Raw genomic sequence first — 13,573 nt, 5'->3', positions numbered from 1 at the left:
AGACCTGAAGACAAGACTGATTTGGGAAAGTGGTCACAGTCCCTCTTACTGCTGTTTTGTTGGAGAATAGCTCCCTATATCCTGAAATGCCTTCACTTTTGACCTGCTCATAATATAAATTTTTGTTTGTGCATTCAGGTTTTAATAGAATTTGTCTATAAGTCAATTAGTAGGCGTTTATTATATACTTCCTATAATAATATAATACCTACAAGCTATTGAGCATTTCCTATGTGCCAGGCACCACTCTAAGCCTTATTTATTTATTTATTTATTTAGTTTTTGAGACAGAGTCTCGCTTTGTTGTCCAGGCTAGAGTGAGTGCCGTGGCTCAGCCTAGCTCACAGCAACCTCAAACTCCTGGGCTCAAGCAATCCTCCTGCCTCAGCCTCCTGAGTAGCTGGGACTACAGGCATGTGCCACCATGCCCGGCTAATTTTTTCTATATATATTAGTTGGCCAATTAATTTCTTTTTATTTATAGTAGAGACGGGGTCTCACTATTGCTCAGATTGGTTTCGAACTCCTGGACTCAAATGATCTGCCCGCCTCAGCCTCCCAGAGTGCTAGGATTACAGGCGTGAGCCACCACGGCCGGCCTAAGCCTTTTATGCATAGTCTTGATGAGGGGAGGAAGGAGGCATTTCACAGATGGTGGGGCTGAAGCTGAGGGAGGCAGGTCCGACTGCTCAGCCGGGTCTCAGCCACCGCGCCGTGCTGCCTGTGAATGCCGTCTCAGGGCCCAGCACGCTGCTGGGTGCTATGAAGACAAATGCATCACCAGGCATTTTCTAATTAATATTCACCAGACTTCGGAAGTTCCCTTGCACTGGCAAGGCTGGAGAATTTCCTTTCTGACCTTTCCTTACCACCTCTGCTTTCCCCATGTCACCCCAACTCCTGCCATCACTTGCAACTTCCCCTTGTGACAACAGACCTTGTCACTACTTGAAACACTTCAGCTCTCTCCACTCCAACTCTCTTTCTCCTCTCTCTGTCTGTCTCTGTCACACACACACACACACACACACAGAAGGGAGGGAGAGACCCTCCCTTCTTCCCATCCCACCCTAGCAGGGGGGTTTACAGTGTCCTTAGGGGAAGAGGAGAAGGGAAAACTCTAGGTCCACACTCACACTGCCCCATCAGATGGCAGCCCCAACTTGGTGGTTCATTGTCTCGCAGCCATGCATTTCGGGGAAGGGGAAAGGCAGGGCTCAGGAAGCGAGTAGTGGGGTCCTTGGAGTAAATGGGAGAGGCCTGAAGGGGCCCCACACTCTCCTGACTCTTGCTAACTCTGGGCCACTCCTCATTCTAACCTTGGGTGAAGGTTGGGGCAGTTCTGGGGAGTCTAGCTCCTGAGAGGAATTGGGGCCAGGCTGGGGATCTTCACTGGATTTGGAGGCAACTCCAAAGCCCGGCTCGCTTCCTAAAAGGAGTGACCCCCTTGGAGGACTGGGGACACGAGAGGGTACTGGCCAGTCCCAGACTCTCTCTTCCCCTCCACCTCATCTTCCCAAAGTCTTGAGGTATCTGTTCTTCAGCCCCTAAGGTCCTTCTGGTCACCTTGCAGGCACTTCTAGTCACTGAGGTAGGACAGACCCCAGTGGCCATCTCTCCCTCAACAGGAAGATTGTTCCATGACAGGTCTGATCTCCATGTCATCGGCCTCTTGATTGGGAATGGAGCTTTCTGGGAGGGCCTTGTCAGAATCGCCAACTCTGATGCTTGCTACGCTCACCCAGGGGTGTGCAAGGCCAGTATCTGACTTCCAGTGACCTCCAGGACTAAGTTGAATGGAAGTGGCAAGAGTGGGATCCTTGTCTTGTTCTTAATCTTAAAGGGAAGACTTTCAACTTCTTGCCATTGAGTATTACATTACCTGTGGGCTTGTCATATATGGCCTTTATTATGTTCAGTATATTCCTTCATGAAAGGATGTTGAATTTTGTTAAGTGTTTTTTCTGCATCTACTGTGATAATCATTGATCATATAATTTTTATCCTTTACTCTGTTAATGTGGTGTATCACAGTTATTGATCTGTGTATTTTGAACTATCCTTGCATCCAGGGATAAATCCCACTGAATTATGTTGTATGATCCTTTTAATGTGCTGTTGAATTCAGTTTGCTAGTATTTCATTGAAGATTTTTGTATCTGTGCTCATCAGAGATATTGGGTATAATTTTCTTGTAGTGTCCTTGTCTGGCCTTCGTATCAAATAATGCTGGCCTTATAAAATGAGTTGGAAAGTGTTTCTTCTTCCTCAATTTTCTAGAAGACTTTGAGGATTGTTATTGAATTCTTTAAATGTTTAATAGTTTTCACCAGTGTAGCCATTGGTTTGGGGTTTTTCTTTGTTGGAAGATTTTTGATTACTAATTGCATCTCTTTACTTGTTATTGTTCTGTTCAGATTTCTACTCAGATTTTCTATTTATTTATGATTCAGTCTTGGTAAGTTGTATGTTTCTTGAAATTTATCCATTTTTTCCTAGGTTATCTGATTTATTGATATATAATTGTTCATAGTGGTCTCTTATGATTTTATTTATTTGAGTCAGCTTTCTTGTTTTCTTAGTCTAGCTAGTGGCTCATCAATTTTGTTTATCTTTTCAAAAAATAAACTCTTAGTTTAATTGATCATTTCTATCATTTTTCTAGTCTCTATTTCATTTTTTTTTTTTTGCTCTGATCTTATTTTCTTTCTTCTGCTAACTTTGGGCTTAGTTTTTTTTAATCCTAATTTCTTAAGGTATAAATTAGATTGTTTATTGGAGACTTTTCTTTTTTCTTGATGTGGGCATTTATTGCTCTAAATTTCAATCTTAAAATTGCTTTTTCTGCATCCCATAACTTTTGGTATGTTGTGCCTCCACCTTCATTTGTCTCAAGATATTTTTAAATTTCACTTTTGATGTCTTCTTTGACCCATGGTTGCTCAGGAGTGTGTTGTTAAATTTCCACATATTTGTCAATTTTCCACTTTTCCTCCTGTGATTGATTTCTATTTAGTAATTTCATACCACTGTGGTTAGAAAAGATACTTGCTATGGTTACAATTTTCTTAAATTTATTAAGACTTGTTTTGTAGCCTAACATATGATCTATCCTGGAGAATGTTCTATGTGCACTTGAGAATAATGTATATTCTGCTGCTGTCGGATGGAATGTTCTGTATAGTGTGTATCTTAGACCCATCTGGCCTATTGTGCTGTTCGAGTCCAATGTTTCCTTATTAATTTTCTGTCTGGATGATCTATCCATGGTTGAAAGTGGGACATTGAATCACCCTATTATTATTGTATTGTATTTCCCCCTTCAGACCTATTAGTATGCACTTTATACATTTCGGTGCTCCGATGTTGGGTGCAGATATATTTACCATTGTCATATCTTCTTGATGAGTTGACCCCTTTATCATTATATAATAATCTTCTCTTGTGACAGCTTTCATCTGATGTGACTATAGCAATCCCTACTCTCTTTTGGTTTCCATTTGCATGGGATATCTTTTTTATCCCTTCTCTTTCAGTGTATATGTGGCTTAAAGCTGAAATGAGTCTCTGTAGGCAGCATATAGCTGGATCTTGTTTTTTAAATCCATTCAGCCATACTATATCTTTTGATTAGAGGATTTAATCCATTTACACTTAAAGTAATCACTGCTAGGTAAGGACTTATTATTTTTAAAAATTGTTTTCTGACTGTCTCATAGATCCCTCATTCCTTTCTTCCTCTCTTGCTGTCTTTCTTTGTGATTTGATGGTTTCCTGTAATAGTGCACTTTGATTCCTTTCTTGTTCTCTTTTATGTATATATTGTGGGGTTTCATTTTGTGGTTACCATGAGGCTTATATAAAACTTCTCATGGTTATAACAGTCTATTTTAAGCTGGTAGCAACTTAACTTTGCACATAAAAACTCCACTTTTACTCCCATTCTCATTTTATGTTTTCAGTGTCACAATTTACATCCTTTTATATTGTATATTCATTAACAAATTATTGTAGGTATAGTTATTCTTAATGCTTTTATCTTTTAAAAATCCAACTGCTTTTAAAGCCTCTCTGAAGTCTCTTCAATTTCTACCCCTCCTCTGAGCACTGGCTCCCCCCTGCCCCAGACTACAAGCTCATGGAAAGCAGGGACTGAGTCTCCTTTGTCTGTGCTTGGCCCACAGAAGGTGCTTGGTCAAAGTTCATTCCTCCATCCTCATTTTTGTCTTGGGAACATTTCCTGCTTGGCCTCAGCTTTATATTTTTGGCACAAATGATTTGGATTGCAAGAACATCTCACCGGTTCACCTGCTTCCTTGTCTCTAGGAGGAACTTGGGGTTTGGAGAGCAGATGGCACAGCCAGGCTGCCAGCCCTGTGTCCTCTGTCCCTTACCCTGGGTGAGCATGCAGCCTCTGCCTGGGATGGTGCTTCTGCTGCTCTTCTGCTTCTTCTTGTTGTGCTTCAGCTTTTGCCTTTTCTGCTTCTGCTTCTCCTTCCACCACTGCTACTCTCCTCCCCTCCCACCCGCTCTTCTCCCTCTTCCTCCTCCTTCCTCAGCTTCTCTCTCTTCCCCTGCCTCTGCTTGTTTCTGCGTGTGCTGCTTTGCTTCCTAAGCATCTCCTTTGGATTTGTCTGTTTCTATGGCTTCTCCTTCTGCTCTTGCTTTTTTGCTCTTACTTCTGATTTTTCTAGGACTTCTACTTCTTCTCCTTCTGCCTTTTCTTTTGTATCCACTTCTGCATTTCTGCCTCTGCTTCAGCAGCTGCTGCTGCTTCACCACCTCCTCCTCCTCCATCTCCTCCTCCTCCTCCTTTTTTCCTTCCTCCTCTTCCTCCTCTTCCTTCTTGGCTTCCTCTTTCCCCTCGTCCCGCTCAGTGTTGAACGTGCTAAGTGTAAGGTCCCTAGGTGTCATCAGCTGCACTCTCTCTGGGCTTTCCAGTGTTCTTTAGGAGCTGCAAAATTCCTGCCAACTTGGGACTTGCTGGTTGACCTTCAGAACAGTATCTTTTAGTAGGTGGCAAATAATAACAAGAAGACCTCACAAAGGAGCAGTACACTATAATTAACCCAATATTTTAAAACTCACTATTTTATTTGCAGAATAGGGAAACTGAGGCTCAAAGAAGTTTCCATATTTCACAAGGCCACAGAAAAAGAAGCAGAGCTTTTGTAAGAACCTAGGGCCCCTTTCCTAGGATTCACCATATTCCCAGAATTCACCAGGATTCATTACATTTTTTGTTTGTTTTTTATTAGACCTGATTTTTCTAGAGCAATTATAGGTGCACAGCAAAATCAAGTGGAAAGTACACAGAGTCCCAATAGTACCTTACATTTTTTATAGACCTTAAAATGTCCCTTTGCATCCATGATTTCACCTGTTCAAGAAACTCTTAGAGTGGATTTCAGCCCAAGAGGGGAAGTATCAACCATGGCCACACAGCAAGGTAGTGACACCTTGTCCAAGGGCTCAGAAAGGGCCAGAGCCATTCAGAAAAGTAGTGAGGCAGTGAGTGGTAGGTGTGGGCATCGGGCCAGCTTCTCCTTACTATGTCACCAGTCCCTCCCACTCAGGTCTTGGCATGAGAGAGTCACCCAAACCTGGTTCTCTGAACTTTTCCATCCTTAAGGAAAATTCTAGTGACCTAAATCCAGGGCAGAAAACCAATAAACACAGGAGTTGCTTTTTAAGAAAAACTCAATGGATAGGCTGAAAGTGCCACGAGGCTACAGGACAATTAGAGTACGCTGGGCTCCAGCCCTGAGCAGATGCCTTCCTGGTTGGAAGCCAGGCCCTGGGAATAGAAGCACCAGCCCTCTGTGCCAGCCCTGGCAGGGCCTCGCCAGGCAGCTGGTCTCCAGCCAGTTGTTCCCTGTGCTGCCAGCACTGCACAGGCCCCAGAGGGATGGAAATGGAATTTGGCACAATTCACATTCTGTCTTTGGAGAGTGGGGGCAGCAGTAGCACTCTGGGAAGCAGCAGATTATCAACCTGCCCCACTAGGGCAGGTCTAGCCTGCCTTTACTAACCCTTTCAATCTCCAGGGCCCAAACCAGCACCTAACATGTAACAGGTGCTCAAAAACACTTGTTTACTGACTGCCTATATGCTGAAGCCACGATAGGAAACATTCTCTACTTTCTGAGTTTTACAATTCCCAGATCTTTATGTTTGTAGGACTAGGTGGGTTCTGGTTCAGTACCTGGTGTTGGGAGGTGGTTGTTGGGAATAACAGGGCAATGGTTTCCATGGTCAGGTTTAATTTTAGAGGAGGCCCAGAGGATAAAGTGGATGGAAGCAGTCTGAAAGAGAAGAGACAACCTGGCACAGCTCCCCTGAGTAATAGGAAGGAAGGAAAGGTGACCCCAGAGAGCTCCTGGGCAGGGAAGCGGGTTTATGGCTTAACTGCAGACGGGCTCATGGAAGTCATTTTCTTATTTGGCCATTCACCAAATATCTGTGGGCCTCTTCTTTGTGATTTTTTTTCAGTCATATTTCTATGAAGAAAAAGTGCTCCTCTTTGGGTAAGTCCTTTGAAGAGAGTTCTTGGAAGGCAAGACTTGCAATCCAGGAGTGCAGATGGCCAAAGGCACAAAGTGCCCCTGCTGCATGGCCTCCCTGAAAAGAGCAACCTGCCCTAGTGGCTCTGCTGGGATCACTCTGCCTACAAATAAGGAAGTGCTTCCAGGGACACAGATCAGCCTGTGTAGCACGGGGCAGGGAAAGTGCCAGGACTGTTCAGAAAGAGTGGGGGGAAGCTTGGGTGTGGGGTGGACATGGAAGGTCAGGGTAATCAAAGTCAAGGAGTCAGGAGTGCGGTGAGTGGCAGGTAATCCTGTTTGGCTGGAGGCTTAAGGAAGCAGGAGCTGAGGTTGGAAATCTAAACCCAAACCAGGTCAGAGATTTCTGTGTCCTTTCTTTATTTCTGACTTCCGGTGAAGAGGACCGAGTTTATCACACTCTGTAGTTTATGACACAGTATCTTCATGGTCCCTACAAATTCCCTCTCTTGACATACTTATTTTTTTTTATTCTCATTTCCCTGTCTACAGGCAACATATTCTAATACACTTGCCAGGCACCTTTTTGTTTCCACATGGTCTTATATAAGAGGTGCTGGTGTTTAGTTCTTAGGATGCATGTTGCTTTTGGGGTTTTATATAGCTTTCCTTTTTTTGAGACAGCCTCGCTCTGTTGCCCTGGCTAGAGTGCAGTGGCATTGTCATAGCTTACCGTAGCTTCCAACTCCTGGGCTCAAGCAATCCTCCTGCATCAGCCTCCCCCTGCCAGCTACCCACCCAGTAGCTGGGACTACATGTGTGTACCACCACACACACCTGGTTAATTTTTTTATTTTTTGTAGAAATGGAGTCTTGCTATGTTACTCAGGTTGGTCTCAGACTCCTGGGCTCAAACGATCCTCTCACCTTGGCCTCCCAAAGTGCTGAGATTACAGGTGCGAGCCACCATGCCCAGATGGGTTTTCTATATCTTATTCTGCTCCTGATATTCTTATTTGTCATTACAGTTTTAAGATCCATTCAAACTGCAAAATGTACATCCAGGCAATGACTTGTAAATGCTTCACAGGACTGCAGGAAGTACACACACTACATCGTGCCTATCTACCCCCCAGGGATGGACATCTGCGTTGTCTACAAGTGGTTCCTTATAAAAGAGTGCCACGGTGGGCGCTATCTGGTAGGCAGGCTGGTGGCCTCACAGGGCTGACTCTTGCTCATCAGTCAATGAGAAACCTGTGAGCTCAGTGTGGATGTGCCCAGCTGGAGCTCAGTGGCTGTGACTTCAGATACTTGAGGGACCTGTGAGGCTGCTTCCAGGATGCCTGCTTTCTTGGTAACCATGCCATGTGGCAACCCATGGAACAAATAGTAGGACTCAGTCCTAGCTTCAAAAAGACAACGTGTTTCTTATGCATAATAGAAAGTTTGGGAAGTGAGCCTGGGATGTACATGGTCTTTGGTTTGATTCAGGGACAGGGCTGGGGGAGGGGCAGCACACCCACAGCAACCTAGAGGGAAGGAGTGGAAACTGGAAAAGAGTGTGTGTGTGCATGTGCCAGTGTGTGTGAGAAGGTGACTGGGCCAAAACGGAGGGACATGGAGGGACAGGATGTGGTTATGGGACTGTCTTCTTTCTCTCTTTTGTCCATCCAACTTTGCAGTGACTTGGAGCTAGTCTGTTGCTGGGTCCCCATTAAAGCTCCTAACTGAAGAGCATGCGGAGTGAGCTGTTATTCTTAATTTAGTGGGGTTGGCTCCTGTAGGCACTTCCTGTACTGCAGGAGAGTTTGTTTTCAATTAGGAAACATCCCTGTCATAGAGTCTAGTAGCTCTATGTAAAGGGATCCGGGCAGCCAGGGATGCTGTTCTGCTTCTTGACAGGCCCCTGCAGGCTGGCCAGGGTGGCTCTGCCCCCAGCTGGGCCCCGGCGAGGAGGTGGCAGGAAGGAGCGGGGACTGACATGAAGCAGTGCTGGATTCTGGACCTTTCCTCCCCAGCTCCGGGATCCACAGGCGATGTCTCCAAGGCAGCTCGCAGATTGGATCTGGGAGTCCGAATTCTTTCCACGTGTGCCACATCCCTCAGACGGCCCTGTCGGCAGAAGGAGACTGGTTTCACGGCTTCCTTGATGCAGAGTGCAGCGAATGCCATAGTGAGATCAGCACCCGAGAGCCCTGTAGCCCTGGGCTGGCAGTTCCCAGAGCGTGGGCCCAGCCTGGACCCCGGCATCTAGCACAACGCCTGGCATATACCAAAGAAGTATAACTTCAACACAAATTTGATGAACAACTGAAGTTAAGTGATGAAGACTAGAGAAGGCATCTGACTTATCTACAGGGAGAATGAAATTAAGAGAGGAGAAGGGACTTGCTCAAGTTTATTATTGGAAGTTACTGGCAAATTATAGGATATGATGCTTTGGCAGGGCATCTTTAAGTTATGGGTAGCTTTTTTTGGGGGGGGCACACTGACCACATTTCGAAATTATGGGTAGCTTTGACTGCTAGAATGTTCTTGAGAAGCCAGCAAACGCTGCTTGATGGGATATCCACTGGATGTCCAGCTCTGGTTGAGGCCTCGGGCTACAGAACTAATATTTTGAGCGTCTGTTCTGAGCCAGGCATTGTTTTAGGTGCTCTACTTCCATTATCTTATTTAATTCTCATTACAGTCCTGTGAAGTAATCTCCATTAGGCAGAAAAGGAATCTACAGTTCAGAGAGGCAAGTTGCTTTACTCAAAGTAAACAGGACCACCTCCAGCCAGGGACCCTGCAGAGAGGGAGGCCACCTTGCATTTATTTAGCGGAGAATGAGAGGTACCCTTCCAACTTTGAGCCCTTCATTTTTAAATCAATCTTACCCTTTAAGGGAGATTTAAAATTTATTCTTGGTGATTTTTCTGATGGTCCTATGTTTGAATTTTTTATAATTGGAAAATAAATTAATGTATCATAAAAATAAAATGGAATTTTAAACAGAAAGCTGGATTGAAAATTTTATAACATGCTTACTATTATATTTGGGTACTGATGCAGATTTCATGTTAACATAAATAATAGCACCTTAAAGTAAATCAAATCCATTGACAGATGGCAAGAGTAAGAGAAAGACTATGAAATGGTGCACATAGTTATCATATTTAGGCTTTGAAGAGCTCAAGGGTATATTTTTATTTTTAAAATTATCTTGGAAATAAATAAAAATTAGGAACAAACAAGCCACACCCACCATATCCTCACAAGCACCTTCAGGAGATGGGAAGGCAGCAAATTCTGCTAGGCCTTCCTCGGCTCACCCTGGCTTCCCTCTACCCTCCTGGGGCTGCCTGCTGGGCCTGACACTTTCTGGTCCCCTCTATTCTCTCTATTGCTCAAGATTCTTCACCTAACTGTCATTTTTGTTCCTCTGGCATGACTGGCCTATTACTTTCCTGCCTCAGGGCCTTTGTACTTGCTGAAACCTCTTGTTGGGACTCTGTTTCCCCAGATCTTTACATGTCTGGCTCCCTGCCATCATTAAAATCCCACTTCCAGCATCACCTTCTCGGGGAAGGCTTCCCTGACAAGCTTAGCTGAAGGGGCCCTTCTCTTCCTTCCTGCCCTCACCATTCTGGCCAATCTCTAACCCTTGACTCTGTTCCGTTTTCTGTATAACATTTGCTATGTGTCAAATTATCTTATTCATATAGTTGTTTAGATGTTTGTTGACATCTTTCCCTTTGGACGACATGCTCAAAAGAAAGCGGAGACTTTGCCTTGTTCAGCGCTGTTTCCCCAGCGCCTGCACCGTGCTGTGTATGAGGTACCTGCTAAGGGAGCATTTGTCAAATACATCAACGAATGACTGACTGAATGTGTGAGCCAAACTGCAGGCAGAACAGTAGGAAACAGTCTGGGCTAGGGAATGAAGAGCCTTAGCACAAAGTCCTTGCTCCCTATGTGGGAGCCGTGGAATCTGCAAGAGTCCCTTAACCTTTAAACCTCAGCTTCCTCATCAGAGAAGTGGGGATAACAGCACCTTTCCTCTGTGCCTCACCAAGCTGTGAGTGCAGAACGAATGTGTGAACTCTTTGTAACGTGTGAGCTCTGCCCACTGTTAATGGCTTCTGTTGCGCTCAGTGGGGACTCACATCTCCCTGCAGAATGTAGAGGAACCGCGCAGTTTGCCTGCTTCATGTCTTTCTGTATTTTTGTTTGTTTGTTCGGTTTTTATCAAGCAACCGCTGAGTGTTTCCTGAGCAGTATTAGATGCCTAGAACTCCTGGGGACTGGGGTCTGCATAGGAGGCAGAGGCCTGTCCCCTGATTTAATTGGGGACTAATTAGTGAGCAATGCCAGCTGGCCCTTTATTAGTCATGGGTCTAATGAGCTGAAATGAAGCAAGGCTGAAAAAAACCCCATTAACTATAGCCATATTTACACTTCTGTTGTCAGCATCACCATTTGTTGGTTTAAAACAAGCTGCCTTTAATTTGTTATAGTCATTATTTCTGTCTAGGAGAGATAAAGAACCTGAATTTCATAAGGAAGCATGCAATGATTACAGCGGACGGGGACCCATGCTTGGTGGATATTTTTTGGAACTAGTGATTCTCAGCATGGTAGAATTTTTACTACTTCTAAGAAAGAAGGAGGCCTCACACTAGAGCAATAAAGAAGGGTCTAGGACCTAAGTTTGCTAAGAGACTTCCCTTTTTGTCCTAAATGTTACTCAAATGCACTGGGAATCTTTGGGAGATAGGACTTGGGTAATCAGAAAGAAGAGAGTGAGGTATGAGCAGAACAGGGTCATGCCTCTCAGGCTGGGGTGAATGTGACATATTCCAGGTATGCAAGGAGGCTGGCCTGCCCAGAGTGGGGTTTGTGCTGAGAGGCAGCAGGAGGTGCTGCTGTGAGCCTGGGGAAAAGGGTTTTGAACTGGCATCAACTGGTAAGGATCATAATCCTTTGTGTTTTTCCAAGATTGCTGCAACAAGGTATTCATCCTGCATGCTCTTCTCAAAATGTGATTTAGATATGCCTCTTGCTGAGTGGTGGAGTTTATATCCCCTCCTCTTGAACCCAAGTAGAACTTTGTGACTGCCTTGGCCAGTAGAGTATGGGGAAGTGACATCAGGCAGATTACACGGCTAGGTCATAAAAATTCCATGCACTTCCTTTTTTATCTCTTGGGATATTTTCTTGGAACTCAATCACTGTGCTCTGATGAGGCCCAGACTAGTCGATGTTAAGAGATGGCATAGAGAGGCCACATATATAGGTGATCTGGCAATAGCCAACTGAAAACATAAATCATGAGACAGATAAGTGAAGATGACTCCAGCTACTTGTAGCCCTCAGCAGTTGAGTCTACCCTCAGTCTTTATGTTTTCCCAGATGAGACCCCAGATATGGTGGAACAGAGATGAACCATCCTTGCTGAGCCCTGTTTAAGTTCCTAACTCTCAGCATCTGCAAGATAATGGTTGTTTTATGCCATCCCCAAAATGGCTGTCTCATGAGGTGGTTTGTTATGCTGCAAGAGAAAGTGGAACAGACAAGCACTTCAATAGGAAGGATGGGAGCATGTTCAGAGCAAGGCCAGGAACCAACAGCCTAGGGCCCCTGAGCAGCTGGCCTCAGTGACAGTCATGGCACTCATCTTTGCCTCTCCAGTCATGGTGTTTCTCAAAAGGTTTTCATTGATAAATATGAGGCAGGTGGTGCAGAGGTTGTCATCTCTCTTTACAGATGAAGAAACTGAGACTCAGTGAGACTAAGTGGCTAGCTAGAGGCCCTACAGGGGGCAAGAGGTAGCAGACCAAGCAAGTATCTCCTGCATCCTGCAAAGCATCATATAATCCCTCCTACTGCACTTATCTCAGCACCCTCCCTGTCTTTTGCTTTTCCCTGATAGATGAGGAAACTGGCCAGAGTGCCTCAATGCCTTGCTCAAGATCCCTGAAGCAAGCAAATGACATCCAGTGACTGAAAACTCAGCGGTCACTGAGAACCTCCTGGGCACTGTGAGGCAAGGATTTCTCTGGGTGACCACAGCTTATTTAGACCAATTCCTCATTATCCCCTCGGGAAAGCTAGAACTTACCCATTCTTTAAGGCCCATCCCACCTGCCACTTCCCCAATAAAGCCTTCCCTGATGTCCCCACCATTAATAATTAATTACTCAGTCCTTGAGCTCCAATAACACTTTGTTCATAACTCTATTATAGCATATTATATGGAAGTATCTCCACTCACATGCCTGGTGATCAGAGCAGGCTATCAATGGATCCTTAGCTGGGCTGTTGCCAAGACACCTACATATGACTTCCACATTAGCATTAATCAATCAATCGATACATATTGATGAACTGAAAATGTACCTGCAGGTCCAAGAACCAATGGGAGAATGTGCGAGTGTCTGAGGGGAGAGAAGCAGTGCCTGAGTGTGTGTTTGGGGTGAGGAGGGAGGAAGGAGAGTGGACATTAAAACTAGATGACTTTTCATTTCCCTCCCAGCCCTGAGAGTTTGGGTTTTCTCCTGGAATGTTTCTCATGACCCACCCAGGTGGCAGGCTCTCTGCCAATACATCCAGACAGAAAGTTGACAATCAGGGCCAAGGTAACCAGGAACAGAGCTGTGAGAGCCACCGGTGCAGGCTGTCAGGGCTCCCGCTGTGTGGTCCACACTTGCTAGGGCAGGGCTGCAAGCAGACCTGGCCAGCACCCGTGTTTCTGTGGTGTGTCCAGGGTGGCCTATGGAGGCTGGGTCAGCCTGTGCCCAGGGAAGCCAATGCTGGGCTGGCAGCCAGAAGGCTGGGGCAGATCTCAGCTCAGGACTCTCTTCAGCTCAGCGAGCATTTAATGAGTCTCTACCGTGTGCTGTCACTGGGCTGGGTCTCAGCAGGGTACAAATGAGTAAGACCCAACTCCCCTATAGGAGCTTTCTTATGACTTGAAATGTACATAACATTTGGCTTACTCTTTGGCTTACTTTTCTTGTCTGTAAAAATTGGGCAAATGTGAGCATTTAGTGTCGTGGGCACATAGGCTACTACTACTGCAT

The sequence above is a fragment of the Microcebus murinus genome, chromosome 1 (assembly GCF_040939455.1).
Source record: "Microcebus murinus isolate Inina chromosome 1, M.murinus_Inina_mat1.0, whole genome shotgun sequence".
In the NCBI taxonomy this organism is placed as follows: domain Eukaryota; kingdom Metazoa; phylum Chordata; class Mammalia; order Primates; family Cheirogaleidae; genus Microcebus; species Microcebus murinus.
This window is presented reverse-complemented; position numbering follows the sequence as displayed.